We start from the raw sequence: 10,454 nt of genomic DNA, 5'->3' as shown, positions 1-10,454 counted from the left end.
TGGGGATCTCACTACACCCCCATATTGTTTTTCCATTTAACCTTTATTCATACAGGTTATTTTCATAGGAATATGCCTTTTGCACTAGAGACCTGTAATGGCCCGAGGATGTGCTTGTGGTTGTTACATGGTGCCCTCAATACATAATGACTACACTGAGGTAATGGTCTACAATCTAAAGTTTCAATGGGCATTGTTATTTCTATAGTATTTAGTTTGTCGTTTGATAATGTGTTCCAGTGTGTCAAAGGTGGCCTCACGTTTCCAGACTGCCGAACAACGATGACCGAGAGAAGCTACTGTAGTAAAGGGGTGACACACACTAGGCTTCCGTGATATTTTGAGACGAGGTTCCCTCTAACTGTTGTCTTGGTGGACTAAATACTTCGTACCCAGGCCAGAAATTGACCACCATGACCCTTTTCTTCAGCATGAGTATACGTGTGTGTGTGCTGGTCTGTTTTTCTGTCTGTATATCTGCCGGTCTCTCTGTCTGTCTGTTAGCCTCTCTGTATGTGTGTGGGCTTGCATGGTTATTTGCTCTGCCATGGGCAGCGTATGCAGCTGTACCTGGAGCTGCATACACAAAGTATGTCCGGGGTTGGTGTTGTTTTGGCAGATGGGTGAAACAACAAGACCTCACTGGAAGACTGTGGGCCAACAAATCAAATAGGGGGATGAAAGAAACCACTTTGGTTTAACAATTAATCCCTGTTCCATTGCCACAGGCTTTCCCATAGAGACCAATACTGAGCCACACCCTTATAGGACAACATTCGAGAGCATTGAGGTGGGTGGGCAGAACCAGGAATTAACTGGATTTTGTGGTTTTACTAACAACTCAATTAAGGATCTTAGTTTGCGGCCGAATATACATACACACTATAAAAGCTACGGGGTCAGGGAGAGGCTCTCGGTTCCCCAGTCTCTGCAATTGGCCCTCGACGATAGTAAAGGCTGACAGGCTGCAGATGTAACAATTGCCAGAGCCCTGTGAGTAGCTGAGACAGACAGAGGGGTCAGACGCACCGTATGAGTCACCCGCTCCCACACACACTATAATGGAGGTGTGGTAAACACACACACACACACTAAGAAAGGCAGTTTGAATGGTGAGGATCCCTATGTCTTCAGTTGTGGCCAAAAGTTTTGAGAATGACACAAATATGAATTTCCACAAAGTTTGCTGCTTCAGTGTCTTTAGATATTTTTGTCAGATGATGTTACTATGGAATACTGAAATATAATTACAAGCATTTCAAACGTGTCAAAGGCTTTTATTGACAATTACATGAAGTTGATGCAAAGAGTCAAAATTTGCAGTGTTGACCCTTCTTTTTCAAGACCTCTGCAATCCACACTGGCATGCTGTCAATTAACTTCTGGGCCACATCCTGACTGATGGCAGCCCATTCTTGCATAATCAATGCTTGGAGTTTGTCAGAATTTGTGGGTTTTTGTTTGTCAACCCGCCTCTTGAGGATTGACCACAAGTTCTCAATGGGATTAAGGTCTGGGGAGTTTCCTGGCCATGGACCCAAAATATCGATGTTTTGTTCCCCGAGCCACTAAGTTATCATTTTTGCCTTATGGCAAGGTGCTCCATCATGCTGGAAAAGGCATTGTTCGTCCCCAAACTGTTCCTGGATGGTTGGGAGAAGTTGCTCTCGGAGGATGTGTTGGTAACATTCTTTATTCATGGTTGTGTTCTTAGGCAAAATTGTGAGTGAGCCCACTCCCTTGGCTGAGAAGCAACCCCACACATGAATGGTCTCAGGATGCTTTACTGTTGGCATGACACAGGACTGATCGTAGCGCTCACCTTGTCTTCTCCGGACAAGCTTTTTTCTGGATGCCCCAAACAATCAGAAGGGGATTCATCAGTGAAAATGACTTTACCCCAGTCCTCAGCAGTCTAATCCCGGTACCTTTTGCAGAATATCAGTCTGTCCCTGATGTTTTTCCTGGAGAGAAGTGGCTTCTTTGCTGCCCTTCTTGACACCAGGTCATCCTCCAAAAGTCTTCGCCTCACTGTGCGTGCAGATGCACTCACACCTGCCTGCTGCTATTCCTGAACAAGCTCTGTACTGGTGGCCCCCCGAATGAATCAACTTTAGGAGACGGTCCTGGCGCTTGCTGGACTTTCTTGGGCGCCCTGAAGCCTTCTTCACAACAATTTAACTGCTGTCCTTGAAGTTCTTGATGATCTGATAAATGGTTGATTTAGGTGCAATCTTACTGGCAGCAATATCCTTGCCTGTGAATCCCTTTTTGTGCAAAGCAATGATGACGGCACATGTTTCCTTGCAGGTAACCATGATTGACGGAGGAAGAACAATGATTCCAAGCACCACCCTCCTTTTGAAGCTTCCAGTCTGTTATTCGAACTCAATCAGCATGACAGAGTGATGTCCAGCCTTGTCCTCGTCAACACTCACACCTGTGTTAACGTGAGAATCACTGACATGATGTCAGCTGGTCCTTTTGTGGCAGGGCTGAAATGCAGTGGAAATGTTTTTGGGGGGATTCAGTTCATTTGCATGGCAAAGAGGGACTTTGCAATTAATTGCAATTCATCTGATCACTCTTCATAACATTCTGGAGTATATGCAAATTGCCATCATACAAACTGAGGCAGCAGACTTGTGTCATTCTCAAAACTTTTTTCCACGACTGTACGTATTTCACATCACTCTAGTCCAGAGTGAATGCATCATGTCTGTTTCCAGTCTAACCCTCTCCTCTCCTGGCACTGTGAGTTGGGACTTTTCTTTGCCCAAAGCCTCCTCTTTCATTCGTTCTTCTTCTTTGTCGTCTTGCTGTATAACAAACTAGTTGATGTCAGATTTCTTGGCCCGATTCAGTCTCTTTCTGTCAATTTCATAGTCTTTGTATGTTCCCTGTCTTTTCATTGATTCCTATTGTAAAGCCAGCAGCTGCAACTGAGGGAACAGAAGCAAGCTGCCACTCCCATTGGGGGCAGTCAGTGCCATGCAGCAAAGTAGCTGAGGCTGTATGTCTTCATAAGCACCATCAACAAATGCACCTTATCGTCGCTGTCTGATGAAAATTGGAAATTGATAAAATGACCATATTTTCCCATTAACGAACATACAATTATGAAATTTGGGGTAAATGTTGTTGGTCCTAGAGTTATGAAATGTTCAGAGCACATTGAGTTACTGCTTTGTAAAAACTGAGTTAAGGTTTTCATCAGACAGTGACATTATGCTAATAAATAAGACATAACTAGACCAGGAGTGTGAACAATGCCTTTCTCAGTTGAATAAATATGCCTATTCTTCATTGATATCAAGAAACTATCAATTGCATTCAAATCGATTTTTTTTAACCAACTGAAACTGAAACCTTTACAGACTACTGTGTATACATACTTATGTAGCCTAGCCTATTTGTTTGGCCTTACAGGCATCCAGTGTAGGCCTGCAGTAGTTTAAATATTAGCCATGCAGCTGGATTTTGGAACTTCATACACAGAGAATGGGTGAGGGATGGGGCATTGGGGCAAGGCACTCTCGCACACAGAAAATAAAAGGAGGGGCAGTGGTTTAGCATATGACATCATCCATATTTTTTAAATAAACCTCAGGCCATGTTCTTCATTGGTTCCTAGCTGGAGAAATCGATTTTTTGGGGGCATGCTTCTCCTGCAATTTCACCCTCGCTCGACTGTGTGGTAACGCCACTCATTCGATTCCTCATCTCGAGAGTGAGCTTCTGCGGTCCTGAGAACGTTACTAAAAGAGGGATGCACGCCGTTTGAACAGGTCAATTGAATCTACAGCTTGAGTGTGAAGCTTGGCAGTGAAGGGACGTTTATAACCTCTGCATCGACATATTTGGTCTGTTTTTGTCCAGCCAGCGAGGAATAAGCCTTAAAAAAGGAGTAGCCTACGACGGTACCTGAAAGAATTTGGGGGGAAACGCTGCGAAGCGTGCCTCGACATTCTTACGGTGAGTGGGAATTGATACATTGTAGCACGAGCCAGCAAACGTCTAGCAATAAGCAATTTATTGGATATATTGTTGCCATTTCGGTGTCTTATTATTTTCTGCTAACTCATGCTGCTTTCGCGTTAAACAATGGCTGCTACGTTATCCAAACAAAGCTCACGAAATGACACCGATCAAACGTTCGTTGTTGAAAGCCCATGTTTTCAAACTGGATATGATGTGACGCCTACAACGTCGGTGAACTGTTAGGATGGTGGTTTCCTTTCCCTAAAATAGCCGTGTCAAGGCGCATGAGGTGACTGGACACAACTGTATGCGTAGCCTAAGTTCTATGTTAATTTAATCCATTTATTGACTAACCTCGGCACCAAACGTACCCCTATTATAGCCCCAACTCAGACTCCCATTGTTCTGAGAGTGAGGGCCCCAAATGGCTACTGCAAAACCGGGGTTAATTTACCGTTCATGATTGTGTCCTGAGATTTGGGCTTTGCTAAATTCTCAGTGGCTCACCAGTAAACTCTGCTATGAAACTGCGTTTTCGAATGGAGAGCAGGTGTGAACGCGATCCCATTATCGATTGATAGCCCAATCGAAAGTGCATCCTTTACATGTGGCGCTATGAAAGAACATTGGTCTAAATCATTTCTTAGTTGGTTACATTGCTGAATCAATCTCCCGTTGTACAAACCATTAGCATCCAGCTGAAAATCTAACGTGAGCACAATTGATAGGGAAATTGTGATGGGCAGACCTATATGCTTCTCTATCACAAGAAGATTTTGAGTTACTTTTTACACCAGCAGCACGTCAGTGAAAACGGGAGTGTCGGTCTGGAGATGTCTGCTAGATTATACTGCTCACCAAGATCTATTCACACCTACACATTCAGAGATATCATCCATGACAAGACTGAGACTGGGCAGCGCTAGAGGGAGAGCGCCATCTGATGCTTCTGAAATGTCACATCCCAGTGATACTGTCATCTGGGGTTTGGCTCCAAATACATGTTACATAATCCGTAATGGGGGCACATGCTTTCCACATGCCAGCCAATGCTATCCCACCTGCCCCATCTCAATGTCACTGATTGGGTGTCAACAGAAGTCTATCAAATGACAGATTCTTCATCAGTTTTCAAAAGTCTTTCAAACCGCATCAGTCTGGTCATATCTGCTGTTGTCATCAATTGTTCTGTATAGCATAACATGCCTTTTATCAGTGATCAAGTCCTTTCTTTCAATCTGAAAACTGTTAATAAAATGCTAAATTGTCATTTGATTTCTTAAAGGAGACATGACTCTTCCTTTTCAAGATGTTTGCTAATGTGGTGAATGTGATCTTGTTTTCGGGTTTTGTTGTAGGGGTGTATTATCCGTTTCAGGGTGTCACATTGACTGAGAGGTCACGTTGCTGCAGGGGTTTGACAGTGACACCCTCTCGCCCACCCTGAGTGGGGAATGTGTCCCCTCTCAGCAGTGTCTCTCAGGCAACCCCCTCTGAGTGTGAATGATCACTGCAGGGGTGTGAAACCATCTCTCTCACTGAAGCCTATGGCAGCCTGAGCTTCTAACAAGTTCACAAGACCAGGGGTGTCAAACATACAGTCCGAGAGGGGGTCCAATCTGGCCCCTGGGTGTTTTTATATATATATATTTTTAACATACTTTGAAATGACTAAAACCAAATCAACTGTCAATTATAATGGACCTACATTCAAACAGTTTCCTGGAAGTGTCCATCTCGTTAATAATCACCTACATGTCAGGGTGCATTGAAAATTCCAGAAATGATGGATGGAGGACAATATTTAGAAATAACACATTCAGTGTTACTCCCACCAAATCGTGGGGTGTACATAACAGAACGTTGCAATTAAAAACCAATGTTTGCAGGCAAAATCTTTGCAGTGGTTTTGCAGGTAGTTGACGCAAACTAGCCACTTGCGAAATGCACTCATTAAAAATAACATGCGTGATCTCGATCTTGCCAGCGAGTATTTTATTCAAGCCGATAAAGTAGTGATGTAGGCAGTGGCGTAGTTTGTCTATGCCAAAAAATACCCTAGTCACTTCTTTTGCCTATGGTCGGGTTGACGAGACTACCCTAAGTGCAGGTTTAGGATCAATATTACCAACCCTAAAATCATCCTTATCGCTGTAGTTATTGAAAGAAAACAGACCGTAGATCAGCCTCTGACTCTCGTAGAACTAACGTTCTCTCTACGAGAGTCATGTAACATGATTGGCACCCAACTAGTCTTGGAATGTAAATGCACTGGTGCACTTCAAATGGTTCCTCTGCTTTAGTGTACACTCCCTTGTTGGTCAACATGGCGACCTATGGGGCAGCTGCAGTTGTCTATTTTCGGCAAGACTCCAGGTGGCTGGCATTGCATTGTTCCCGATCGCGTGACCGGACCGCTGATTTAAATTGGATACAGCCGTAAAATTCCGCAGGTCAGTATCTGTTATTTTGTTGGGTGCCTTCAACAAATTCACTTAAATAATAGTCTTGGGAGTGTGGGAGTCACGAAGGTGTGCTGTTGACTCATGGCTTTCCATTTTGCTAATGCTCCTTTATTTGCTCTTGTTGGGGCCATGCGAAAGCATCAACGCAACAGCTGCTGAGATGTTACCTAATGGATGTCAAGGTCAATGGGCTCAAATCCATTTTCTTTGCCCTGCATGGTGAGCAGATGAAGTGGTACCTAATTACACACCACACACCTGCTCACTAGCTATTATCTACCCTATCAACAGCTGTAAAATCCCTCGATTTGCTGCATTCCATACGTCACGCATCCTGTGAATACAATTACAGTAGGTTTCATCATGTGTTCTCGCACTGGTTTCTATGGTGTCTCAATAAGTCCGTCCCAAATATAGGGAGACGGGTGCTATTTGGGACGCAGACACGGTCTCCAGTCTGGAAGGGCTGCTGCCGGCTGTCCCATGGAAGGCTGTGGTTGGTTGTGCTGCTGTAGCGCTTGCCACTGTGCTGGTCTGTGCCTTGGGATTCAGCGTTCTCTTTATTAGCCACGAAGCAATGGACACACTGCTTTTAGACTCTGGCCGCCTGGCATTGTGAGATGTGGCTCTGCTATGATCTAAAGTGTTCAGCACATTCAGGAATCGGATTTGGTCAGATCCTGTGTTCTGGTCTGACCTTGAGATGGCTGCTCAAAGAATAAATAAGTCCACTTATTTCATATTTTTCCAATGAGGCTTCATTCAAATCTATACACGCTGCATCCCTCCCGATATACTTTAGCCATATCTGGTTTGTTTTAATGGTGTGCTTTGGGACAAGGTTTGATTTGTGTTTAGGTGTTGACCCCAAGGTTTGAGGTGTGGGTATGACGGCCCCTGCTGTGTATGACGGCCCCTGCTGTGTGTGTCGTGGCTGGTTACACACATCCTGTTTTCCTCTGGTCTGCCTCTCGACCCATGAGTAACCCAGGTCTGTGTGTTCAGTAATAGAGCCATGGTGTGTGTGTGTGTGTGTGTGCCCAAGTGCATGGCAGCCAGGCAGGCGCGATGGGATCAGTCCATCTGGCCTGGGCTCACCCTGGCTGCTCATAGCCCTGGTAACTGATCTGGCCCTGCGGCAGCAGCAACACAGAGCACAGCTACTTTCCACTATTGACTTTCTTCCTGATCCCCAGAGAGGAGCGGCCCTGTAGCCATCCCACTGTCAGACTCACCCTCCCCATCCCTCCAAAGCCTAGTGTCCCTGGTCTGTCATGGCTTCTTCTCAATTAGTGTTTCAGTGATTCCCCGCAACCGATCCCCTTGCCTCCTTCGCAAACCCCTCAGACCTTCTCCAATGGGTTTTGAGAAGAGGCGAGAAATGTTTTTATAAATTTTTTATTTAACCTTTATTTAACCAGGTAGGCAAGTTGAGAACAAGTTCTCATTTACAATTGCAACCTGGCCAAGATAAAGCAAAGCAGTTCGACACGTACAACAACACAGAGTTACACATGGAGTAAAACAAACAGTCAATAATACAGTAGAAAACTAAGTCTATATACAATGTGAGCAAATGAGGTGAGATAAGGGAGGTAAAGGCAACAAAAAGGCTGTGGTGGCGAAGTAAATGCAATATAGCAAGTAAATGCAATATAGCAAGTAAAACACTGGAATGGTAGATTTGCAGTGGAAGAATGTGCAAAGTAGAGAGAAATAATGGGGTGCGAAGGAGCAAAATAAATACAGTAGGGGAGAGGTAGTTGTTTGGGCTAAATTATAGATGGGCTATATACATGTGCAGTAATCTGTGAGCTGCTCTGACAGCTGGTGCATAAAGCTAGTGAGGGAGATAAGTGTTTCCAGTTTCAGAAATGTTTGTAGTTCGTTCCAGTCATTGGCAGCAGAGAACTGGAAGGAGGAAGAAGGAAGAATTGGTTTTGGGGGTGACCAGAGAGATATACCTGCTGGAGCGCGTGCTACAGGTAGGTGCTGCTATGGTGACCAGCGAGCTGAGATAAGGTGGGACTTTACCTAGCAGGGTCTTGTAGATGACCTGGAGCCAGTGGGTTTGGCGACGAGTATGAAGCGAGGGCCAGCCAACGAGAGCGTACAGGTCACAGTGGTGGGTAGTATATGGGGCTTTGGTAACAAAACGGATGGCACTGTGATAGACTGCATCCAATTTATTGAGTAGGGTATTGGAGGCTATTTTGTAAATGACATCGCCGAAGTCGAGGATCGGTAGCATGGTCAGTTTTACGAGGGTATGTTTGGCAGCATGAGTGAAGGATGCTTTGTTGTGAAATAGGAAGCCAATTCTAGATTTAAATTTGGAAGGAGAGTTTACAGTCTAACCAGACACCTAGGTATTTGTAGTTGTCCACATATTCTAAGTCAGAACCGTCCAGAGTAGTGATGTTGGATGGACGGGCAGGTGCAGGCAGCGATCGGTTGAAGAGCATGCATTTAGTTTTACTTGTCTTTAAGAGCAGTTGGAGGCTATGGAAGGAGAGTTGTATGGCATTGAAGCTCGTCTGGAGGGTAGTTAAGTGTCCAAAGAAGGGCCAGAAGTATACAGAATAGTGTCGTCTGCGTAGAGGTGGATCAGAGAATCACCAGCAGCAAGAGCGACATCATTGATGTAAACAGAGAAGAGAGTCGGTCCAAGAATTGAACCCTGTGGCACCCCCATAGAGACTGCCAGAGGCCCGGACAACAGACCCTCCGATTTGACACACTGAACTCGATCAGAGAAGTAGTTGGTGAACCAGGCGAGGCAATCATTAGAGAAACCAAGGCTGTCGAGTCTGCCAATGAGGATGTGGTGATTGACAGAGTCAAAAGCCTTGGCCAGGTCAATGAATACGGCTGCACAGTATTGTTTCCTATCGATGGCGGTTACGATATCGTTTATGACCTTGAGCGTGGCTGAGGTGCACCCATGACCAGCTCTGAAACCAGATTGCATAGCGGAGAAGGTGTGGTGGGATTCGAAATGGTCGGTAATCTGTTTGTTGACTTGGCTTTCGAAGACCTTAGAAAGGCAGGGTAGGATAGATATAGGTCTGTAGCAGTTAGGGTCAAGGGTGTCCCCCCCTTTGAAGAGGGGGATAACCGCAGCTGCTTTCCAATCTTTGGGGATCTCAGACGACACGAAAGAGAGGTTGAAGAGGCTAGTAATAGGGGTGGCAACAATTTCAGCAGATAGTTTTAGAAAGAAAGGGTCCAGATTATCTAGCCCGGCTGATTTGTAAGGGTCCAGATTTTGCAGCTCATTTAGAACATCAGCTGACTGTATTTGGGAGAAAGAGAAATGGGGAAGGCTTGGGCGAGTAGCAGAGGGGAGGGCAGTGCTGTTGTCCGGGGTAGGGGTAGCCAGGTGGAAAGCATGGCCAGCCGTAGAAAAATGCTTATTGAAATTCTCAATTATAGTGGATTTGTCGGTGGTGACAGTGTTTCCTATCTTCAGAGCGGTTGGAAGCTGGGAGGAGGTGTTCTTATTCTCCATGGACTTTACGGTGTCCCAGAACTTTTTTGAATTTGTGTTGCAGGAAGCAAATTTCTGCTTGAAAAAGCTAGCCTTGGCTGTTCTAACTGCCTGTGTATATTGGTTTCTGGCTTCCCTGAAAAGTTGCATATCACGGGGGCTGTTCGATGCTAATGCAGAACGCCATAGGATGTTTTTCTGTTGGTTAAGGGCAGTCAGGTCAGGAGAGAACCAAGGGCTATATCTGTTCCTGGTTCTAAATTTCTTGAATGAGGCATGCTTATTCAAGATGGTGAGGAAGGCATTTTAAAAAAATGACCAGGCATCCTCTACTGACGGGATGAGATCAATATCCTTCCAGGATACCCCGGCCAGGTCGATTAGAAAGGCCTGCTCGCTGAAGTGTTTCAGGGAGCGTTTGACAGTGATGAGTGGAGGTCGTTTGACCGCTGACCCATTACGGATGCAGGCAATGAGGCAGTGATCGCTGAGATCTTGGTTGAAAACAGCAGAGGTGT

At 45.2% G+C, this 10,454-nt stretch overlaps 1 protein-coding gene across 2 annotated transcripts in view; it reads left to right on the top strand.

Annotated features, from left to right (window-relative positions):
* Positions 1–3,549: 3,549 nt before the first annotated feature.
* Positions 3,550–10,454, top strand: part of LOC139568696 (proline-rich protein 36-like) — a 55,504-nt gene continuing 48,599 nt past the window's right edge. The window contains exon 1 of one of the 2 annotated variants that reach the window (XM_071390716.1): positions 3,550–3,975. The gene's annotated coding sequence lies outside the window, so the exon portion shown is untranslated. The remainder of the gene's footprint in view (positions 3,976–10,454) is intronic. The other variant, XM_071390717.1, reaches the window with a different exon arrangement.

Source organism: Salvelinus alpinus, chromosome 2, assembly GCF_045679555.1.
Source record: "Salvelinus alpinus chromosome 2, SLU_Salpinus.1, whole genome shotgun sequence".
Taxonomy (NCBI): Eukaryota; Metazoa; Chordata; class Actinopteri; order Salmoniformes; family Salmonidae; genus Salvelinus; species Salvelinus alpinus.
This window is presented reverse-complemented; position numbering and strand designations above follow the sequence as displayed.